Genomic DNA, 12,326 nt, shown 5'->3' on the forward strand with positions numbered 1-12,326 from the left:
GTATTTTGCAAGCCTCCTTACTGCACCTAATGATGAAGGTGGCGTCCACTTTACTCCCAGAGGCATTTTGCTGGGCTGAATGTGAGGGAAGTCTCTCTCTCTGCCCCAACTGTTTTTTAACTGTTGGACTCAATAATCTTAAGGGTCTTTTCCAGCTTAATGATTCTAGGTATTAACACTGATCATTACTTTCATTGTTGCTAAGCCAGTGAGGAACAAGTGTAAGGAATCTGAAACAGAATGAGGAAATCAATAAAATTGCCCTGAGAGCTGATCCTGGTCTAACTCCTGTGTAATTAGTAATGGCCAGTGGACTTCCTGGCATAAAATTGCCATAAGATGTCTGGTCTTGCATGCATCCAATATTTAAATCTTAGAGAATAATGATAATAAAGATCAGCTATTTTGCATCCTAGATAGTCTTTTGAACACCTATAAAGTAAGCGTGATGGTAGCATTTGGCACAGAATTGTATTGCAGACTTTATGGTATTAAGTGATTTACAGGGAAGCAAGATGGCAAAGAATCAAGCCCATATCTCTCTCTGGAAATCATAATACAGTCCCAGCCCTTACACTTCATGCAACAGAAACTGAGCTTCCAAAACCACTCTTGGTATTTATGAAAACCCCATTCTAGCAATGTATCACTGGTGTAACGGGGCTTTGTGTGACAGTAGTTGTCATTCTGTGTATTCTGCGGACAAAGGAAGCAATGTGTGCAAAGGCTGATGCTTGTGTCCAGCGCTCTGTTGTTTGCAGTGTTTCTGTGTGCAGCTTGCTGAGCCCCCATCTGTGTTCCTTTGCCTGCATGAAACAGTTGGTGAACTCCTTCAGTGAGATATCACTTAATTCATTTCCCAGGTGACACTGTATATGGCATTTTGCTCAGGTGTGACAAATGGAATGTTTCATCAATTTTCTTGGGAGATTTTGCTATGGCCTTAATGATCTATTTGAATTTTAATGTTCAGTTTAAGGTTGTCCTGTCTTAGTTTCAACGCATTAGTTATTACTACATCCCTCAACTTCCATTTTATTTCCCTTCACTCTTCAAGTTGTGCACCCTGTCATGCCTCTGACCAGACTGTAAGGGTTGCAGACTATGAATTTTTATTTGTTCTCTAGAATTTCTGAGCAATCTTTAAGTGCTATACAAATACATAACAATCCTAGTCGTACTGCTTGCACTGCCTTAAGTGATTTCACTCTCTATTCACCTTTTCACCTTCCAAATAGTCTTGTCCCAGAAATTGCCTGTAGCTTACCCAAGCTCTCTTAATTTTCCTCAAATTGGTCTTCCCAGCCTGGAAATCAGTGCTGCTATCACTTGACCTCCCTCTGACTCAGGATTCGCTTTCTAGCAGAGGGATGCCCAGGCCTCTGTGCAGTTTTGCTGATCACAGCTCAGCCGAGTCACCTCGAGAGAGCTTCTCATCTCACCTCTCTGATGAGATGCCTCTTCAGCTGGTTTCCTTCCGCTGCCACATTGCATCGCACACTCATCATCCTGGCAGCGCCTCTTGCCTTGAGCTCCCTGCCTTTCACTTCCCTGGTGACTATGCCTGCCCTAGATAATGAAGTAGTTTGTGCCTGGTTCTTGCATAACTATTCCAGTCAGGGCACCAAGAGACCTGTTTTTTTGATCTCCTCTGCTTAGGGTCACCATGCACCTCTGAGCACTTTGTAACCAGACATCAACCTGCCCCCAAATTAGCAGAGGAAGTGCATTAACCTTGTTCCTCCTGCTTTTACTGAATCAGAGGGTCAACTGATAATGAACAGGAGAATATGCCATGACTTTACATGCTAATACATAAAATGCATGACAATATAATTTTGGCCACCACTATCAATAAACATGACTCAATTCTTGTGTTGTTCAGAACAACTTTTCCCCTTATTTTGACAAGTAAGATATAATAACTTAACCTGGCTTGTTCCGAGCCAACAGACTTCCTTTCCTCTTAATTTTCCCCCAGTCTTACTGCTGAAGGAGAAAAAAAATAAAAAATAAATAAAAAAAAAAGACTAACTGGCTCTGCTTATAAGCAAGGACACGCAAGCATGACCCAGTGCACGTGGTGCCCTGAGAAGCATTCTCCTTCCTCCCTGAGGCAATGGCACAGAACAGCCTTCTAGAAGGTCCATAGATCATCAGCCTTCCCTTTCCCTATTGCATCTGATTTCATATCCTTTCATATATTTAGTATATCCCTTTAAGCTGACACGGGGTGGTGGGAATCCCTGCCCTCTAGCTCTCAGCTCCTCAGTGTGACTGACAAATGACATGCTGACCCCTCAGGTGTTAGGTGGAGATGTGCTATGTGACCAAATCTTCCACAAGTCCCTGCAATATGCTCTTATGCAAGGTGGCCTTGGTCTTACCTCGCGGCAGAGAGGAATAATCAACATCTGAACTGCCCATTTTCACACAGCAGGTGTTTCTTTCACCCTAATTAAAAGACGCCCCTGGCTGATAGATAGATACACACAGACCTTCTCTTTCAGGGTCAGAGTGTCCCAAAGCATCCAGATAAATGCCAGAAAATCTTTTGGAAATATGTGTGTGTCACTGCTGAGAAAAATGGTGGTGTTATTGACTCTTATGCTGAATAAGCAGTGAAGGAAACAGTGGCCTCTGACAATGTGTCAGCTAGGGGATTTGAGAAGAGGATGTATTTCCTCACAGATTTGTATGTGAAATATGCTGTGGTTGCTGTGTGTTGCAGCCAAGCGTTACTCAAGTTTAGGCTCTCCTTTTCTTTTATTTTTTAATACTGGTACTTTGGATATATGTGCAATCATCCATGCCCCCAGTTTTTAGGGACTTTTATGTCCGCTCTTCTTCACACTATTCAGAAGTGGTGATGCTTGAATATTTATATTCCTTGTATTTTTACAGCACCTTCAAGTAAGGATCAATGGAAAGACCCCAAAGAAATTATTTTTGGTCTGTTTTTCTAGTCCCAAAGGAGCAGGTCATGCAAACTACACACACCTCTAAATTCTTTGCCTCAGGCTATTCCCCTGGGCTGGAGTAGACCTAGAGGGCAGGATCTCTCATGAGGAGCTGAGTGCACAGAGGCTATATTATCCTTTTGTGGGGTGCATGAGCACTTGCATAGGTAAGTTTTTCTGCCCAATATGAAGAGGGAGGAATGAAATGGGAGGGCAAGTTACAACCTCCCTTCATATATTGGGCAATGAGTCTGTGACAAATTTGGCTCTTGTTTTAATCTCCCTTGCATTGCTCTAACAGAGGAGCAGTTGAATGAGTAAAATCCAAGCTCATGTTCTGCTGTCGGCTTCATTAAATGTGCAGTAGTGTGGAGGTTTACAGTTCTTCATGAGTTGAGTTCATCAGCACCTTTTTTAATGAGATATATTTTAACAGCATTATAAAAATGCATGTGTGTAGATATATTCTGAGGCTTCTCACAAATCAGAAATGTCTCATAACACTGATGAAATGGAACTTTGGAATAAAGTATTTCTTTACCTACCTCAATAACAAACGTGATGGATGTCTTACCTTATCCTACACTGCAGTATATATCGATGGCTGTGTATCATACTTCTAAATGTGCAAAGGAGACAAACTACCAAATTCTGTGCTTCTGGAAAAGCCATGCTTTGCAGGTCCAGCCTATACGTAATCTTAAACTGTGTTCATGCTGGTAGCAAATACTAAGTTTATTTTATTACAAAGAGGGAGAGAATGGCTGCCAGCTGGATGACATATGCAAACGATCCATTCCTAAACTGCTCTTCCAGAACACAACCTACATCTTGTTGCTATCATTCCCCTTTTCTCTGAATGATTAACTCTCAGTTCATGAGATTTCTCCAAGCAGGACCTATCCTTTGGGGTGCCTGATAATTACCAAATGTTTTGGCCATTTGTGTTCAGCTTCTTGTTTCCCAGAGCAGAGCCATCCCAGATCTCCCTAAAAACAGCATCATAAACTTTAACCCAAAGTCCCAGGGACCTGGTATAATACTTTATTGGAAAACCATCAGTCATTGCCCTATCAAGTTGCATATTTTCCTGTACACACAGGTAAGCAAGCATCATGAACAGGAGCTGGCATCTAAAGGCCAGTCCAATATTCAGAACAAAGCCAAAATTGCCAGGTATCGCTGAAGCTGTGAAGGGAGGGAGAAATCCCCACCTAATGGCTAGCCAGTAGTCATAATGCAGCCTGGGCTTCATTTGTAAGGAGCTTTTCTAATGTAAACAGTGCTTTTTAGGTTTCAAGGAAGCCCTGGGGAAAATGACGCTGTACAAAGGACTTTTGTTGTTGCTTGACCAGTTGGCTCACGCAGCATCTTACATCTCCCCACTGCCCTTTGGTCAGAGTCATGTTATTATGAGTATATAATTGTGTATTTAGCTACTAGCTCCTCTGTTAGGGCTACAATTTAAAATAATGAAGGAATCTAATTTATATCGGTGATGCTCCCCATATGAGATCAACACAAGACTATAATAAGCTAATTTATAAATGACAAATATTTGCCCCAAACCAAGGCAAAATGAAAAATATAAAAATGAGATGGACTGATTGGTTATGTGCTCATGAGAGCTCATTCCAAAAATAGGGCTGAGTGGTTAAAAATGCATTTGCTGAGGCGTATGAGCAGTTTGAAAGTTTCCTTATAGTTTTCACAGGAAAATTAGACCAATTCACAAATAACTGAGTCACGGGGCACTTTGATTGGCTGTTTTTTAGCAAGACTTAGGAGTAATGTTTTCTTCATGCAGAGTGTTAGCAAACTGATTTTAATCATTCACAACTTGATTTTTGAGAACTAGTCAAGCCAAGAGTTAAGAGAATGCTCTCAGACATGGGCAAATTTCCAAAGCAATCTGAGACTCCATTCACTAATTGAAGTTGGTGTCAGGAAGCATGTTACAACATGACCTTCAGGAAATTCTTTAATTTGTTGTTAATACATCAGCCTTCTCTTTTCCCTCCAGTATAAGCAGCAGCTTTATACAGATTTTTTGGGATTTTTTTTTGTTGTTGTTGTTGTTGTTTTTTCTCCATGCCTCAGTAAAGGCAGGAAAAGGAGCTGCTGACACTGAACCAGGAGAAAAGGAAGGTGGTCATTCCTGGAGAAGATGCCTCTCTCACCTTAACAGCCTGACACGGCACTGTGGCTGCCCACAGATTAGGAAACTCTGAAAGCCTCAGCATTACCCAGGTGAGGTTATTGCCTTTGGGTAACCCAAACGGCTGCAGCAGGTCAGCCCTGACACTTCCACTCCGGCTGACCCGGAGGCTGGGTCAGGCCAGCCAATCATGCCATTGAGTCTCATGTATTGTGACATCAAGCCTCAGCTGCTGTCACTTCATAGTAAAAAACATGCCCTAATTTGTCTTGGGTTGCCTTTGCCAGGACCATTCAGCTGATCATCATTGCCCTAATCCTGAGCATCTTTTCCCCCTCTGGTCCTCGCTTCCTTGGGGAGATCCCTCTAACTATCTCTTCCTCAGTGTCCAAGCTGAAATGATAGAAAGGTTTTGTTTCTCAAAATGTTAACCTGTCTGCTGGGTGGCAAGACGGAGAAGTTGCACAGAAACGTGAGCTAAGACAGTGCCAAATAAAACCAGAATGCCCACAGACTGATGGCCGTAACTGTGGTCAAATGCAAAGCCCATTCCCCACCCAAGCTGCCTCACAAACTGCCCAAAACCTCGCACAGAGATTTTGTACCAAGATGACTATTCAGCTGGTTGCGTAAGTTGATTTGAAAAAAAAACCCAAAAAACCAAAAAAAAACTGGTTGCAAATTTGATTATGCACACTGTTACCTGACTATCTGAAAGAATTCATTGTAGCATCTAATTAGTTCTGTATGGGAACAGCAATAGCAGAATTAAAAAAAAAAAAAAAAAAAAAGAAATGGTGCAACCCAAATAAATTAGAAACTATAAATCTTTCCACTGAACTGGCAGAGCATGTAAGCTCCATGCTCTCCAAGATTAACACACCTCTATGTTAATATTTTTAATGCCATGTCTTTCAGGCTGAGCAGACAAACAATTGTCATTTTTGACCTTGGGAGGAGCCCAAATGCTATGGATGGTTGTAAGGCATCAGGTGAGGAAAGGAAGGGAGTATTTGCTCTTCTGCATGCTCAGCAACATGATTGCTTGGAAGGGGCAGAGCCTGGCACCGCTAGAAAGAAATTTGTTTTCCTTTGACTCTTTGCAAATGCAAAAAACTTCATGAATACAGAGTGCTGTATCATTTGCTGTAGGAGAACAAGCTAATGGGAGCAAAGGTGAGGCTCCTCAGGCATTTACAGCAAATTCAAATGTACAGGTTAATTTTCTGCTGCCTTTTCCTGAAAAATAAAAACTCAAAACACACTGAAGGTTTCCTTGGTAGCAGCGCCTAACAAAATTATTTGGAATACATATTTTTGTCATGAAACCTGTGTTCAGCTGTATCTGTGCACTACAGTCAGTTCAGCAGCAGTTCAAGAAGAAAGCTTTCTGGAAAATTAAATCTAGTTCCATAAAAAATTCTTATATTTCAAAAGTGTGGGAATCCTATCACAGATTTAGATGAAAACTTGATTTTTTTTACTTAGAGACAAATTATTCTCATTTTTAAACAGAAAAATAAATTTGAAATATATTTTTGATAATATTAAAATACTCAAATTCTTAAAAAGCTAAAATCCCATAAGAATTGGAACCAAGTCAATTGAAAAAGCTTCAGACCTCCACACCCCAGTCAATTCTACAGTATTGAATTGTTTCAATCATTCTCCTACCCCTTACTTCCAAAAATATGGCCTGTACCCCCAAAGCATTTTATTTTTATGGAATATATTCTCTTGGAGGCAATGTGTTTTGATCACCAGAAAGACCCCCAATATTTCAGTGAGCACTCTGAGGCCATGTCCATTAGCAATCAGTGCAGAGCAATAGGAGTGGCTCTGCAGAGCATCCCCACTATCCCTGTCTCAGGGTTTTTTTTTATTCTATGGACTAAATGCCTGGTTTTGGCCTGAGTTTGGTGCAATTCATGCTTTCTTAGGCCAAACCAAAGCACAAGAACATCAGGCCCTCCTGATCTGGACTAAAATACTAATGAAGATGCATCATGAATATGAAGCTGACTCACGCTAGCAAAAAGTTGCATCTGCTTACATCATTAGTTGTTTAATGACATTATATGCTGAGGTACCACTGACTGATTAAATAAGTTACCCAAAGCATTCTGTAAAACGGGTGGCTTTTTTGGTTAGTGGATCTTTGCTCTGAAGACAGGGTAACTTCTGGATTCCCTATTATTTTTATGTCTTGTTTCCTATCACTTTGTAAAGATTGTTAACAGAGCAAGCATTACATTGGTGTAAAACACTCAACTGAATATCTGGACTTAAAAGCAGAAATGCACAACACAGTAGTAGTTCGCACTTCCTTCTAAAGCCTTTGCTACGCAGCACTGGGCTTACACTGCAGTAATCACTGGTGTTTACATCCAGCAGCAAACACAGAAAAAGGTCACACAAGAAAAAGGCATAGAATATATACTACATAAGAATAGGATCAATTTCCTGTTAATTATCTCATTTACTTACTCAATTACCAGTGGACCATCATTCCACTTTTGTTTTTCAGACTTACTCGATTGCAAACCATACCTGCTCCTTAAAAGCACAGCAAAAAAGGTCAGACTGCAAAGCACAAACAATTTAAATAATAAAATAATAAAAATAATAATAATAAACTTTCAAAAAATAAAAAAAAACAACCCAAAATAATGGAACATCAGCACTGTCACTGCAAAAACAAATCACTGAAAGTGATCGAAGAAAGAGTAATGAAACATTTCTATCAGCTCACAGATTAACCTGTGTTATCAGCTATTTTAGTTAGAAGTCATGGCAACAGTTTTCTGGCTTGGGTATCATAAAATCTTTTTCTTTAGAGTAATTATACCAGCAAGATTACACTTTAAAACATGAAAACAACCTCTCTCTGTTTTTACAGGTAGGCAAGTGTTCTGAGTTTCCTCACCCTAACAGTCTATTTCAGTTACAAAAAGACTAAAACATCTGCCTTTTCAAGTCAAGTTTTATCTGCCTGTCTCAAAAGTAAAGTCTGTTTTTTAATTCCTGGTAGCTCTTACGAAACTAATATAACAAACGGAGCAAAAGACAGTTCTTTTCATTTGCATATCATCAGCAGCATTGCTAATGAAGATTAAAGCACTTCTACAAAGTCACAAAAAATCATACTGTTCAAAAGGAGTAACTGAAGGCATCACTTTGAGCATTCCATAGACCTACTCAAAATAACGTGAAATTTTCCTAAGTTTCAAATGTTGAAGAAAGTTTGCAGTACTAAGTAGTTTTAAAATGATGAATATATTGCGAGAAAGCACCTTAAGATAGATTTCAAACTCTTCAATGTTATATGTGCTTTCTTTTAAAGGCACTCTCTTCAAAGGCAGAAAGGTATGCTTGTGAAGATAATAAGCAAGTTAGAATTCTTTTCCAGGAAATGTTAACATCTTCTGCGGTAATGGCATTCTGTTAGCTCCTAAAATTTGGTGTTCACACAGGTTTTTATATAACAGCTGTTAAGACCCACTAGCTAATGCCTTCACTCTCCATGCTGGTGTGTGTGACTTCATCAAGAACAATAAAACTTTAAATCATAGCACGGGAGTAGATTTATAAGATCAGGGTAATTAACAGCAGAAACACTGAGGGTTATATCTTATCATTATGTCACAGACCTCCTTGGACAAGCCATGATGGGATGACATTTTTTTGGTAATTTGAAATATAATATTGGAAATATATATATATTTGGCATGAACTAGTGTGAAACCTAGAACTGTAGCTTTTCTTGTTTTCTCCAGTCAAAAGACACTACCATAAAACCAGTATGATAATTGTAAGAAACTGAACTGGAATTATTTTGTTAGTGAAGTTAAATTGAATAGCTATGTGAATAAGTATTTCACCTTTTGAAAGTTAATGTCAGATCTAACATTAAAAAATTCTCTTTTAAAGTCACATTTATCACTTAATGGTATTGGACACCTTATAGAAGAACCTCTTCTATTGTACAATATACTGAACTTTTACATTGAAGTTACCTGAATGAATGCAAAAAATGTTGAGCCTAGACTGTATTTTGTATTTACATCTTTGATCAAATCTCCTGATCCCCAGCAAGCAAAGCACAGATGCCAAATAAATCAGCAGCAGAGTGAATAATAAGCTAGATGTCAGCCCCTGGTGCAGGGAGTATTTGGAAATAGAAAAGAATTCTTAAAATCGCAGGTCTATGGCTAGCAGCAAAGACATCAATAGATACAGTACTTCAGAGTTCTGAGTTATTAGGCATATCGCATTTAAATGTGAGAAAGCTGGAGTCTTGTGCATAAGATGAAGCAGCATATATGTGTAATGAACATAAGTGAAGACTGATTAAATTCAGCAAACGTATCTCCGAAAATCATATTCTTGAAATTCTGATCTTTAAGTGTTAAAAATGGGTTCTTGCTATCCTTGTCTAAGCCAATTTGTACCCAACATGTCACTTCTTTCATCTAAGTATAACAAATACTGAACACACCTGATTTTTGACGCCGCACCAACAGTTTGTGCAGTTGTTAGTGAGACAGTGACATAGAGGCGCCTGGCTGCCTTGCTGCCTGAGTGGGGGACGTTTCCTTTGCTGGTCTGTGTGGACACATCTGGCTCCTTACTCCAGAATGGAGTCGCTCGGGGGCGTTTCTAGCTCCTTCCTTAAGCATAAAGCTTAATGCTTTTGGAGCTTTGAATTAGCTTCAGCTGTTGGACACGGCACAAATAATCTAGTAGGGTTGAAAGCTTTAATCAGAGATTGCCTAAATTTTGGTTGCCTCTGCAGGGCCTTTTTGCTGTTCAGGCTCCTTTGGTGCCTGGCTCCTTCTGCATTAGGTCTTCCTAAAATTTGAGGACATACTTGATAGGGGCTGCCTGCTTGCAGTGGGTGTGCAAGAGTCGTGCTTGTGAAAATGTGTATCAAGACAAAAGAAATTATGGGATTTAAAAGTAAGCAAGGAAGGACTCACTCCATGTCATTAAGGTGTCACACTCACTTGCCAGTAACGTAGCCACTTCTTTGTTGACAATTTGTGTGATGATAAATTGATCGTGATGACAAGTCACCATCTTGCTGCATGAAACCATGTGGTTGTCACTTGGAATTCATCTACCCTAAGGTATTTACTAAATACAGTGAAGCTCACACTTGTCCTCTGGTCAGCACATTGAAAAGAAGTCAAGAAGCTTACTCACCCAAAAAATGCAGCATAATTAAACCCTCCAACTATGAGCAACCTCCTACACCCTAAATGATCAGTTTTATGATTTTTTTTAAATGAATGTTTGTGGTTGGGTCCCTGTCCCATGTTGTCCTGTCCCGTGTGTCCCCGTCCTGTCCCCCCCCTCCTTAGAGTAATTCTCTTTTCTCACTTCACAGATATACAATCATACTAGGGATCTCCTATACATGTAATACCCTCAATGTGCCCTCTAGTTTTAACCTATTATTTCTAGCAAAGATTAGAATTATCTTATCTATTTATGCTTAATTATTGTTTTCTAAAAGAACTTGGCTACATGCACTGACTAATACAAAACACTATCCTCTTCCTCTCGTTATTATACCTTTCTGGTTTTTTTGTTCCCGACAAAAATAGTTTTCAGCACTAAGGGTGAGGAAATGCCTGTTTATATGCTAATTGTAGTTGAAAACCAGAAGAAAATACAGGCAATCACATAAAATGACAAACAGTGAGAGGAGGACAGGTATACTGTAGTTTTAAGCCAGCTTTGCTTTCCTGTAACCCAGCACTGGTGGAAAAGGCTGCTGGCCGCCGACATGTGGTGGGAGCAGCTGCAAATGGGCTCTGAAGTGGACACCTAACTGAAGGTTTCCATGACCAAGGGAACTATCCATTCCCTCTTTTCTCCAGCTACCCTCCCTTCTTGAATTAATTTGGCTTCCCGACTCCTTTGTTTTAGGGTGATCCGCAGGGTTTAAATATGGAAAATGGTACAAGCACGATCAGTGGTGGTGGCTTTGCTCTCTATCAATACATTTTGAGTGGAAGCAACTAATACAGTCTGTCCTTTCTGCTTAATGTAGGAGCCTTAAAAAAGCTTATGCATTGCCTTTATTTGTCCTTATAAAGAGTTCCAGGGCTGACACTTGGATATCTACCTCTCCCTACTTTTTTCAGCAAGCAAAATCTTGACCTGCAGAGTATGATTTTCTGACTTTAACATGTGACTTTCACAGTTTACATCTGACTTTCTTTTATCCATATTGGACTAGTATGATTCATTACTGGCAAAGCAAACAGCTACAGACCTGAGCAATGTTGGCCCACCAAGCACCTCAGTGCACCTTCATCTGTAATGGCCGGAGGAACCCCTGGAAATCCTGAATGGGGATTCAAAGCCGCAAGTAATGAAGCTGGCAAGCAGAGCCCTGAGGGGACCTGCTGCAAGTGTGAGTGTATAGCAGAAGCAGACTTGCAGTGCATCAGCCCTCTTGGCTCACCAGCTCATTGACCAGAAACTTACACCACAACATAACCAAATGCACAGAGAAACAAGTTGGAAAGAGAACTTAATATTTTAAAAACAAACTTCCAGATTGTGCTCCCCTCAACGGGCAGGATCAGGCAGTGGATCAGCACACAGAGTTAACTGGAAATCTGGCAGCTGGCAGAAACGTGGCAGAAATTTGGCAGAAGTGCTGGCAGCAGTTTATTACTGGATTCATTATTCTTCATGGGTTTGCCCTTGCAACTACTGCATCTGCCTCCTTTTTGCCTTATGCAGTCTTTATGTTTGCCTGGTTTTAAGTCTGAGGTTTGGATCTGTTCACATTTCCTTTGTTTAAACACATCCCTCATGCCTTCAGGTGTGATTGTTGATCCCTTGAGCTGAAGCTAGGAAAAAAAACATAGTGCTGGATTAACAGCACATTGCATCACCCTCAAAGAGAGTGAGAAAGCACATCACTTCCTCATAGCCTTTTGTCCCTGGATCCTTTCAGGTTTCTGCAGGAGCTCGGCAGGCTGATTTCACTCCCATGGTCATTTCAGCCTGATGAGTTTTATGCTCATTAGTCTAAAGGAACTGGAAATTTAGGAGGAAAAACTTTGACAGTCGGCTTGAATGGGCAAGTATTGGATGCTGCATTCCTTGAAATGACTCCAGATGAAGTAGCTGGTGTGCCAAGTTAGCTTACTGCTGTTTGCTCTGCAGAAATCTGCACTGTGTCTGAC

The sequence above is a fragment of the Falco peregrinus genome, chromosome 3 (genome assembly GCF_023634155.1).
Source record: "Falco peregrinus isolate bFalPer1 chromosome 3, bFalPer1.pri, whole genome shotgun sequence".
Lineage (NCBI taxonomy): Eukaryota > Metazoa > Chordata > Aves > Falconiformes > Falconidae > Falco > Falco peregrinus.